The sequence below is a fragment of the Charadrius vociferus genome, unplaced genomic scaffold (genome assembly GCF_000708025.1).
Source record: "Charadrius vociferus isolate BGI_N301 unplaced genomic scaffold, ASM70802v2 scaffold323, whole genome shotgun sequence".
NCBI lineage: Eukaryota > Metazoa > Chordata > Aves > Charadriiformes > Charadriidae > Charadrius > Charadrius vociferus.
In genome coordinates, this window is record NW_009647692.1 from 941,077 (window position 1) to 952,989 (window position 11,913).

The following is an 11,913-nucleotide window of genomic DNA, read 5'->3' on the forward strand; positions in this document are numbered from 1 at the left end:
CTGGCTGGTGGGCCAGCAGCGTCAGCGCGAGCGTGGCTACTTCGGGGAAGGCGTGAGCACCAGGAAGATGTGTGGCATGAGAGGGAGGAGCCCATCGCTTGAACTTTGGGTAACAGGAAGATGTCAGGGAGAGCACAAGCAGAGAAATAGCTGGGGAAGACCGTTCAGGCAACAATAAAGCATTCTAGATTGGCGTCCTTCCCTCGCAGCCTTCTTCCTCACCTCCCTCTTCAAATGTGTGTTCAGAGAAGCTTTAGGGTCTGCATTATCGCCGCAGTTACACCCCGTAACTCTGGGGGTCCAGTCTAGCCTTAAAATCAATCCAAGTTGGGAACAGCAGTGAAAATGTAAAATAAAACTGCTGGGTTGAAAACCGACCGAGGTGCCGCAGAGTGGTCGGCCTCGGGCGGGAGAGCAGGACGGGAGCATGCCCAGGAGCCCCTACTGACACCACGGTGAGCGTGGTCTGCGGTCATTCCTTGTGCCTCTGCCCAGCTGGTGCCCAGGCCCCGCTACCAACCCGATGGTAAAATACCATACATACTTAGGCTGTTGCTTCTTCAAACCTGGGAACAAAGGAGGAAAAAGTCTTCTGTTCATCCAGATGCTCATCATCCCGTCTTTACAAGGAAGAAAACTGATAGAAGGAAAAAACAGAGAGCTTTAGGAGAAAGGAGAACAGAGTGGTCTTGGGAGGGAAGAGGGTTAAGGTGTGGCCGGTCCCCTTTGCAGGGATTCCCGTCGATGTGGAGCGCTGCCGTCCTTGCACATGAGGATGCAGTGTGAGGCATAGCCGCTCGCTCTGCCTGCTTCCCAGCTTCCCTCCATGGCCGCTTCCCAGCTGGACAGAGGTGGTGGGGGACGGCCTCCGTGTGCGGTCGGTGACTGGGAAGGAGAGCTTTGTGAAAAGGGGAGATGCGGAAGGATTCCCTGAAAGCAGACGGCCGCTGGATCGTCACATTCTCCTTGGACGCGCCATGAGCTCAGGCCAGCAGCTTTTGTCACTGTGGTTGATGGTTACTGGGGTGCAGGTTGTGTAATGTCACGCTTTGGGGAGCAGTGCAGGGAGAGCTCCCTGGGAACCTGAAATGAAATCACGGCCTTTGGGAGCAGAGTGGTGTCTGCACAGCTGTGAGATCGACACCTGCCCCGACGTCTTCCTTCTCCTTCTGTGTAGCACATGGCGCCACGTGTGACACTGGAGACCCCTGACGCACCGGGAGGGGGTCGGCGGCGCAGGCAGGGCGGTCGTGTCCCGGGCACCCGCCTGCTGCCTCCTGCAGCACATGCCGCGTTCCGCAGGTCTGCAGGTAAAGCAGCGCTTGACTTTGGCGTCGGCTCCTGCTGTATTCATGGAGGTGCGGGTTTCCATGAGCACGCGCGTGCCGTCCAGGCACGTCCAAAGATGACACGAGTGCACACAACGTCCTGTTTCCCCGGCCATAACCGATGCCTTTGCTCAGGTCTGCTTTGTTTCCCAGCAGGTGCGCACGTGGCTTTTCCTGCTCTCCCGCCTCTTCCACCAGTGGAAAATTAGACCGTGTAGGCTTTGCTTTTCTTAATTGTCACCAGAGCAGTCTCCTTCTGTGCCTTCAGCTCTCTAAGTGCCGTTTGTTGCCTCGGGTTTGTTTGGGACGCTGTTTGGGTTTGCCTGGGGTGAAGCCCTGCTGCCGACCCCTGACCCACCGCAGGGAAACCCAGGCGGCTTTTACCGCGGAGCCTGCCCTGCCGCCCGTGGTGCACGGCGCTGTCACCTCCGGTGTCCCCAGGTAATCCGGCACTGCCTACAGCGTGGTTCAAACTGTTTACGAGACGTTTACCCAAAAGCCTGTTGAATATTATATATTACATGTATTAATATTTCAGAGAATGTAATTTCAAATTGCTGAAAAAAGCCGAGTCAAAATACATCAGCTTGAGATGTGCCTGTAAGAATAACTCCTTGACAGAGGATAGCAACGTGGTACCGTCGCGATGGGGACCTCGGGGGCGAAAGAGACTTCGGTGGTGTGGAGATCCTTGAATTGTGCCGTTCGTTCCAAAAGCAGAGTTCAGACTTTGCGAAAACACTTGCAGGAATTTGGAGGACACAGCCCAAGTGGTCAGTTGTTATCTCCCAAGTAAGCTGAGAGCAAGTGAAATGCAAATAACAGGCTAAGTTAGGGGGAATTGTATGCTTATTAGTTAAACAACTACCCAAACACATGTAGGGATTTTTACATCTATAGAATCCTCACTCCTGATGACACTTCAACATAAACATTTCTGCTATTTACTGACTTAAACCAGCATTTTTCGGAGGCTCTTTTCCTTGTACGCTCATTGCACATCCCAGTTTGACCCTGCGAGTCTGCTTGGTTTTGTCGCGTGCTTTGTGCTGGGCTTGTGTGACTCGGAAATAGTTTCTCACAAATACGTGTGAGGGGTTAATGTGGATACGCAGAGAGATGTAACGAAAATGAAACCTCGGTGGTTTGGCTTGTCGTCTGTACTCCTGTTCATACGCTCAGCAGACCCCTTCTCCCGCAGGATGACAAATGTTATGTAAATGATGATACTAGTAGTAACCTTATTTAGCTCTCATTAATTTTTTGGGAAAAAACCCAACAGATTTAGGGGAGCTGAGGGGGACAGTTGATGTTATGCATTTCTTGTTACAATATTAACACCACGGGAATGCAGACAATAACAGACACACCCTGGACGAACACCATGTTGGCCACATGCTTCAGCATTTCTGATTGTTTTGGGAGTCGGGATTTTGAAGCACTCCTTTCTTGTCCACGTCTGCGCTTTCATGCTTCATAATGTTGCTTCTGATAAACCTTTTTTTCCATAAACAAGTGGCTCACATGCACCTAAATGCGTATGTTTACGCATGCACAAACCCGCAAACTGAGATCCTTTCTCTGTCTGTTCCTTGCCAACTCCGGAGACATTTGACTTGAATTAGAGGGTGGCCGATTTCTTTGAATTTAGGTTAATCCAAGAATGTTTCATGATCTAAGAAAACAAATTTATTTATAATTGCATGTAACTAATACTTGTTTTCATAGGGTTTTTCCCATAGATCCTCATCTACGACCCGCTCAGCCTGCACTCTCTGCTGTGCTTGATGCTGCTCAATTACGTTTATAGCCTTTTATGTTTTCAAACGTTGCCAGCCAGGGCGGTCACCCAACAGCGAGCATAGTCCTGGTCCTTTCCCATCTCATCTGGCTGCCATTTCGGCACACGTCTTAATTGCATGGGATTGATAACGAGGTGTGTGGTGACCAGAAAGATCTCCTTTGGCTGCAGTGCCACCCACCTCGTGCTGATGGGTGAGGAGGAGGAGCAGCTCGCACTCAGCATCTCGACGGGGGCTCGGTGCTGCGCTCAGTGCGGTCCTCCTCTCCCGTCCCTCAGCAGCTCTGGTCAGTGGGATGTTGAGGTGCATCTCCAGGAACCCCACAGGGCTTTTATGCCAGAGCTGGCGGTGTCTGGATGCGGGCAGGTCCTGAGCATCTCTGGGTGCGTGTGGCTGTCTCGGCCATCGCTGGCCTGCTGCAGGCAGCACTTCCACCCGCCTTTCTTCCAGGAGTAGTTGAAGCACCTCCTGACGAATAGTGCAGTGTTTATCCTTTTCCAAAGGCTTCCAGGTCCCCGAGAGCCACACTGCAGCCCTGGGGGACGCCAGCGCCGCCGCGGCGGTGGAATTAACACTGCTGACACGAATGCAAACTTCACTTTCCACAGTCTGCATCGGGCTGCCGAAACCACAGGACAGACTGAGGGCGGGCTGGCCTCGGGAAGATGGTCGCCTCACGTCGTCCTGACCTGTCTCGTTACTCAGGTGCTAGACTAGCTGTTGTGCTCACCTTTCCCTTTCCTTTTTGTCCATTTTTTCCCTTTGCGACGGGGGCAGACCCGGTGTAGGCAGTCAGGCCTGCTGGCGGAGGGTGAGGGGGTCGCGCAGGCTGCGGCAGAGGACCCCCTCCAAACCCGCCTTGTCTGCACAGCTCACCTCTCCTGGTGCCCTCGGGTAACTTCTCGCCTCATTGCCTTGCGAAGCAGCGCTGCGCCGTGGGCCCACAGCAGGGCTGCACGTTGGGAACCTGCTTTCCGTAACGCCGCTGATGCCTTTTTCTGTACTGTGGGGCACGTCCGTTGAATTTTGTGTACAAGATACTGAACTTCCCAAAACCTGACAAAACTGCATAAGCATAAAAACTTTTTTAATTGACGAGAGTTCTGTTCCTCAACGGAATCTTGTGGCAGTAAGTCCCATGGTGTAACCATATTCACTATGTGAAAGGGTGTCTTTGTTTTTAACTTGCTGCTTCTCAGGTGTTTGAGACATGTCGTGCTGGGCAGCGCGCTCGTCCGGGGGTTCCGCTTCAGGGCAGAGCCGCCCCTCAGCTGCAGTCTGAGGAAAAAAGTAAAACTATGTCAGTTGTCTTTCACGTCCCATCATTATTTCCTCCTGTCTTCTCCACACATACAGGCATATGGATATGCTTATAAAGGGAGTGATGATATAAATACAAAATCACAGAATGGTTTGGGTTGGAAGGGACCTTAAAGATCACCTCGTTTCCTGCCCCTGCCCTGGGCAGGGACACCTCCCCCCAGCCCAGGTTGCTCCAAGCCCCGTCCAACCTGGCCTTGAACACCTCCAGGGATGGGGCAGCCACAGCTTCTCGGGGCAACCTGCCCCAGGGGATCACCACCCCCACAGGAGAGAATTTCTTCCTAATGTCTAATCTAAACCTCCCCTCTTTCAGTTTAGAACCTTTCCACCTTGTCCTATCACCTTGTCCTTGATCCAGAGTTCCCCCCCAGCTCTCCTGGAGCCCCTTTAGGCACTGGAAGGGGCTCTGAGCTCTCCCCTTTTTCGCCTCCTCTTCTCCAGGCTGAACCCCCCCAACTCTCCCAGCCTGTCCTCCCAGCAGAGGGGCTCCAGCCCTCCCAGCATCTCCATGCCCTCCTCTGGCCCCGCTCCAACAGCTCCGTGTCCTTCTGCTGGTGGGACCCCCCGAGCTGGAGGCAGCACTGCAGGGGGGTCTCCCCAGAGCAGAGCGCAGCAGAGGGGCACAATCCCCCCTCGCCCTGCTGCCCACGCTGCTGGGGATGCAGCCTGGGATGCCGGGGGCTTTCTGGGCTGTGAACACATTGCCGGCTCATGCAGAGCTTCTCACCCACCAACATGTCCAAGTCCCTCTCCTCAGGGCTGCTCTCCATCCATTCTCCACCCAGCCTGGATTTGTGCTTGGGATTGCCGTGGCTGATGTGCAGGATGCAGCACACAAAGTTTGCAGAGCTTCCTTGCCCCCGAAAAAAAAAGCAAACTTCCCTTCCATTGGCTGATAAATTGTTTCATTAAGGGATATCAAAGCATTTTATAGTCCTTAGTTGAATTTTGCAGCACTTCTGAAAGGTCACGGATGGAAGAGCTGAGGTGGAGGGGTTCGGAGTGCCTTACCTAAAGCTGTGTCTCCATAAGGCGAGGGGTAAAGTTGAGCTTTCTGGTTCCCAGTCTTCTGCCTAGCTGGATGTGGAGGCTGGAGTATAGAAAGCCCCAAGACTTGCTGAACATCACATCTCCTGACTAGAAGGTGCCTGCGTTACATTGCAGAGGATGGGATAGGGAGGAACAAGGAGTGTTTCATCCTGATCTCATTGGAGATGTCCCTGCTCATTGCAGGGGGTTTGGACTACGTGGCCTTTAAAGGTCCCTTCCAATCCAAGCTATTTGATGATTCTATGAAATCGGGTCCGTCTTACTGCAGATGGTACAATTCACTCTACTTGCTAGTTAAAGATTCCCTTGGGCTTTTCCTGCCCTTCCTTCAGCCTCTGATCTTTTTCATAGCAGTACCTGATAAAGAAAGTTGTTTCCTTTGTGTTTCTGTGCTCAGGGTTGTATGTAGAAGCGTGATGTGTATCTGATGGTACCTCATGAGAGCCTACAGGGTGGTGATAAATCTGCAGGAGGTGATGGATGTGCCACGCGTTGGCACGTGTGTTATGCCTGGTGCACATCACAGATTGTGCTACCAGGAGCTGTACCTAGGTGCTGCTGCTGGTAAAGGGAGTCCCAGTGTCCCTGGGCAGTGTGTTTGTATTTCTGTGTGTAGAAGAGGCAGGGGACAGGAGACTGTCCGAGTGACCTCAGCGTGGTGGATCAGTGCCTGGGAGCTGGTTCTGCCCAGGCTAGTGAGAGATCCTGGGAAGGGGATCAAACTCTATAGTGCTCACTCCCACCTTTCCGAAATCGCCTTGTATGAATAGGACCATATGAATTTAGTTTCCACTTTATGAAATTGTGGCCGCGTTGTTGATTCTGTTTCCTTCGTATGCCTATTTAGCTTGTTAGAAGTGCATCCTTGCTCAGGAAGTCTCCAGACCCATCTCTGAGTATTTGTGTAGCTCAAAAGACACCAGCTTTTCCCACTGCAGCACAGAATACCGCCTGGTTCAGTCAACCCCTCACATCCGTGCAGTCGCATTACCATGAGAGAAGGTTTGAGAGGACTCAGCGGCACCTCACGTAGGTCAGTTGGTGATCTGGGTGCTGTCAGACAGCCGCGCAGAGCAGGCGTCTCCCTCTGGAGAATCTCCTGCTACCTGCTGACAGCTTGAAGCATTCAAACAAGGCTGTCACTCTGGCTTTGATAGCTTTGTTCTCCCTTATTAAAATTACAATGGCCAAGTGGTAGGATCTTGCTAGTGAGAACAGGGTGTAGTTTTAGGTGCGATGTAGATTGAGCTCTTGTCCATTTGCAGTGAGCCAAGCGAACAAAGACCATACCAGGTATTTTTGATGAGGAACGCACATTTAGCATGTGCCTGGACCATCAGCAGATGATGCTTTAGGTTCAAGGGTTTTGTCGTGCAGGTGGACAGGCTTGCGGTGATGCTGTAACATGTGCTGGAGGAGGATCTGGACTGCTCCGAGAACCTGCTCTTCCTCTCGGGGTACTGGCGTGCTGGCTCTGAGTTAACTTTGGGAAGAGCCTTGGTCTGTGACTGAGGGTGGTGTCTGTGTGAATGCAGAGGTGGCAGGGATAACTGTCCCGGTGCAGCCAACTCGGCTGATCGAGGACAGCTTCTGACTCCTGTGTTCAGTGTGCTTTGATGAGCACATACCGGTGGATTCTTACCTCCTTTTCTTTTTCAAGTATGGAGGTAGGATTCTGGAGGGTAATCCACGCGTTCCCATTCATTCCCTCGAGCGTGAGCAGCCTGTGAAAACACCTCTGGCATGAAGGTGCAGCAGTGTGCTGCTGTTCTCCTCATGGGGATCGAGGAACGTTACGTGAACCGGTGTCGAGCAAACACACTTACCTAACAGGCTGATAATTAACTGACAGATCCGGTTTTGCCATGACTCAGTGTGTTACGTGAAGTCATTGAACCTGTCTTTGCTTCAGTTCCTGGCGTGTTTAAAATACAAGCAATATGCTGTTTGACTTGAAGAAGTTTGCGGGCCGCTCGCATCCCGAGGGTCTGAGACCTGCTTGTGAGCGGTGGATGAAGTGGGGTCTCGGAGTCTCTTCTGTGGGCACTGTCAACTGTCTGGGCTTTTTCTTTTGTTTTAAGAGTACACAGTTTGTTTATAATACAGTTTATTAAGTTGGCTCATGTTTACCATTCTTTTCTGACTAGTGCATTTAAAGCATGTCACTGCAGTGTTTCTGCAGGCTGTGGTGTGTCACACTGTCCCAGAAGGGGAGACGGTGGTTTCCTCGTGTGGCTTGGGGCAGGTGGGTTTGGATCCTGCCCATCGTCGCGGCCGCTTCTTGCTCTGAACCATGACACAGAGCTGCTCAACTTGCAAATAACAGCTTCTCAGAACGCATTGCTTTGTCTCCCCATTTCTTAAAAATGCCAACGCCCAATGGAAAAGTGTTGTGACAGCATCTCGTATAGGAACAGCTCTGCCGGTTGTGTGCCCAAGTGAAGCTCCTCAGGTGGTGGAGCAGAGTCAGTCGTCAGTTGTGTGCTGTTGGTACCGACCCTGCCTGTCAGAGCCGGTGCTCTTCTGCTCTTCATCCTGAACTCCACGGAAAGGTATAACCAGAGTTTTACATCAGTCCAGCCTGCCCGGCGTCGGTGCTGCAGCAGAGGCAGCGCGCGGTGCGCTCGGCACCTTCAAGGCACTGGAGTGGTCTGTGTGTATATAAGGCTGTCCGTGATGGTTTCATTCTTTTAGCAGTCTTGATCTGTTTTCTTTTCCTCTGTAGTACTGCTAAACCCTGGCCCTTTATTTCTTTCTTCTGTGCGCTAAGAGTTAGTTGTAACTAAAATGCAGCTAAAATGACTACCTGGAGCTGATTCAGGGTTTCAGTTAAGCACTGGAAAAGCAAATTAAAGCAGAATGTAAATTATCTGTAGAGATATGAGAAGTTGTTGCTTTGAGAAACGTCTGCCAGGTATTATTTAGTTATGGTTGATTCTCCTATGGGCCTTGTGAGATGATCTACAAGATTTCTTGAGGGTCTTTCCGACCTTCTTTTCTGTGTTCCGGGAGCTGTGATGGTTTAGTTGAAGGGAAATACTTCCTCGTAAGCCATCTGTCTCCATAAAGTAGGAATAAAGTGTGTCCGCTTCCTAGATTTTATCAGGCAAGAGAATAATCTTGTCATTTCTTTGGTTTATTTCAGGTTTGGATACTGAGGTCACTTTGATTTCTAAGAGTTACAGATAAGCCTGTCACGCTGAAATCACTAATTGTCTGTATTGGTTGGTGCTGAGGAGGGATAGTTTATGTGAAGGCTGATTTTCCTTGCTTTTACAGATATGACATAAATGTGTCGTCATCGTCTGGCTGAGAAAATGGAGATTCAAGTATTTTTGTCATTAATAGTGAATGGTGACAAAAGTAAATATTTTCACAAATTCAGACACTAGAGTCTTCAAAAGGTGCAGTTTTCCCAAGCGTTAGGAGAGACTTTACTGCAAAGTAAGGTTACTGAAAGATAAATTAGTCCCGTGTCGCTCAGACCAGGACGCTAATTGTGAAGCATTTGAGTATCCTTTGTGAGTAGCTTGCTTTTAAAACACAATTAGTCTTTCTTTAAGAATACAATGTTTGTGGCCCAGGAAAGGAAGTGGACGTCGTGGTAGCAGGCTGAGGTCCCAACGCAGCGCCCAGATGAGCAGCAGCTCCACTGGGAGCCGTGCAGCCGGCTCTGCCCCATGGCCCACGGCGAGGGGTGGCCGCGGGCACAGCCGGGAGCCGGCAGGGCTCGGGGAGACGTGCTGTGTCTCAGGGCTGCCACGTTACTGGTGGGGAAGCGGTGGTGCAAAGGGATGGACGCCAAAGCAAGTGGTTTTAGCAGAGGCGGGAGGGAAGAGTTGGGCGTGTGTTGTGCTGTTTTCAGCCAAACTTCAGAGGGGCTCAGAGAAAGGGGTCACGATTTCAGAGGGGTCTCGGTCCTCCAGGTTGTGTCTAGGCTCTGGAAAGCGCTAGCGGCTGTTTGCTGGCGTAGCCTCTTGTGTCAGCAGCCTTAGGTATGACTCAGAGTTAGCCTGGCTCAGGCTGAGCGTTGCTGGTCTCCAGTACTGCTGACTCTGTCCTTATCTTCCCTTTCCTGGTTCTCCCATCCGCAGCCTGGGACCTGCAGAAACAGAAACTACCCTTCAGGCTCCAGCCCGCCCTTCCTCTCAGCGCGGCCGTCCCCCTCCCTGCGCGTGGCCAGGCCAGCCTCAGAAGTGGAAAAAGTCTGGAGACTCTTTGTGTCCCCAGCCCTGTCCTGGTGGGGGCCAGGAGTGACTCCTGTGGGTGACGCTGCTGCAGAACCGGTGTGAGCGAAATCCAGGGCACTCTTCTCCGGGTTCATGGTGTGCAGTTCAGGCTCCCAGGAGCATCGAATGAGTCAGAGAAGCACGTCAAACTATTCAGAAAATTGCAGCGGAGAACTGCCAGTGCCTAACTGTTCGTGGGGTTAGGGGATGTTCTCCCTCTGTGCTGGGGAGGGACCTGTAGACGTAGTAGAGGTAAAATGCTTGGTTATGCAAAGGCATGCACCGTTGATAAATTCTGAGTGCTGACAGCATCCCTAGTACAAAATAGGAGCATTAAGAAGGGGCATTGAAATTCCTGAAAGGCGCGCTCAGGCAGTGCTCTCGCACGGTGACTCTGGCGGGAGGTGCGGTGACGTACCCTGGCCGCTGCCGGCCCCAGAGCCACGTGTGGTTCTGCCGGCACGGCTGCTGCCTCTGCCTCTGCCGGCAGCGCTCGCTGTGACGGATGGGTGGCATTTCCAGGGCAGGCAGGAGGGAGGAGATAAATTTAAACCCGGCAGATTATTAGGTAACAAAGCCAAGAGTGCCCGGCACTGTGTATTCCTGGACCGTCAGGGCCCTAAAATAGCACCAGTGCACCGGTCAGGAACGCTGACCCTGTTTCTATGTCCTCCTGTGACAAGATTTGCCATTCTGTCCTGCTTCTGCTGGCACTGCTGTCGTCCTCCTTTACGGTGTGCCGCCCCGGTGGCTTGGCCGGGAAGCTGAGGTCCCCGCTGTCGCGGCGTGGGGCCTTTTGGCGGGCGGCATGGTGTGGGCAGGGTGAGGTTCCTTGTCCTTGATTCAGTCCTCAGCCCCTTTGAGGAGAGTGTCAAGAACTGAGTGGAAATTGCACATAATTTCGGTGCGTGCCTGCCGGTTCAGCTGTCCCGCCAAGCCCACAAAAGCGCCCTAAGCCTTGCAGGTTTCTCCACGCTGCGCTCGCAGGAGCTCACACACCGAGTGCAGCGCACGTGGAGGAGTGAGCCACGCGTGTGCCGGAGTGCGGGGCGCGCTGGCTGCCGCTCATCGTCTGTATCTGTGAAGGAAAGAGGGTGAACTTATTTCATGCAGAAAAACAAAGAGCTTTAGGGGGCTTTTTTAAAGCGTGTCTCTAGTTTGTTTGCAAGGTGTGAGTACGAAGTGAGCAGGAGGTGGAGATCTTCATGGCTCGATGGAGGCGTTTCTCTCCTAAAGCAGTGTGTGTGTTGGGAAGAGACGGCTTAGAGACCCTTCAGCCCTCTCACGGGCAGGAGGGGTCGGCAGTGTGGTTCCTGTTTGCCCGTGGATGAGTCAGACACAGAGGTCAGTGGCTCACTGGCGTCAGATTTTGGCCAAAAAAAAATAATCCTTGAAATAAACTCCTTAGCTCAAGGGAGCTGAAGATTTGCAACACCAAAGGCCTTGTTGGAAGCTCGTCAGCAGCCCGAGGGCTGCACCTGCTTGGTGGAGACATTTACATAAATATTTCTGATCAGTAATGCATGCTTGTAACCTTACTTTCCTGTTCTTTCGGCTTCCCTGATGAATGAAGATTACTCACTGTAGGGATTTCACTGCCGGCTCCTGCGCGCACGCTGGAGAGCACTGCCATCACCGCAGACCTCGGTTGCAGGTCTCCTGCCGCGGTCCTCTGCTCGGCTGTCGCGACGTTGCTGCCAGAAGCCATCGCCGGAGTGAGCTCAGCACGGGCAGGTTCTGCTCTCCCCGTCAGACCTCGGGCACTGCCAGGAGCTTCCATTAATTGCCACCTTTGCCGCTGCCCTCCTCTCTGGCACAGTGCTGTTCTACGTCTGGGCGGACGCTGCGCGGTCTCTTGTCCGATGTGTGCCCAGCAGGGGCTGGCGCTGGGTCGGTCCATGGGCTGCTTTCCCTCTCCCAGAGGCTGGCTACCTGTGCCGCCCTGGTGCTGGCCACGTGGCCGAGCACGCATACAGAAAACACGATTAGTCAGCAGGTCACCGGGGCTGAATTTCCTCATGTGTCCTGTGCCAGGGCCATCCCGTTGGCTCTGGCTGCAAACCAAGCAGCAAAGTGGAGCAAAAGAATTGCAGACAAAGGGCTTTTATTTATTAGTTATTAATGTTGTTCAATTGAAGCAGTCTGAAATCATCGGTAGCTAAGATTTATGTTGTTTACATC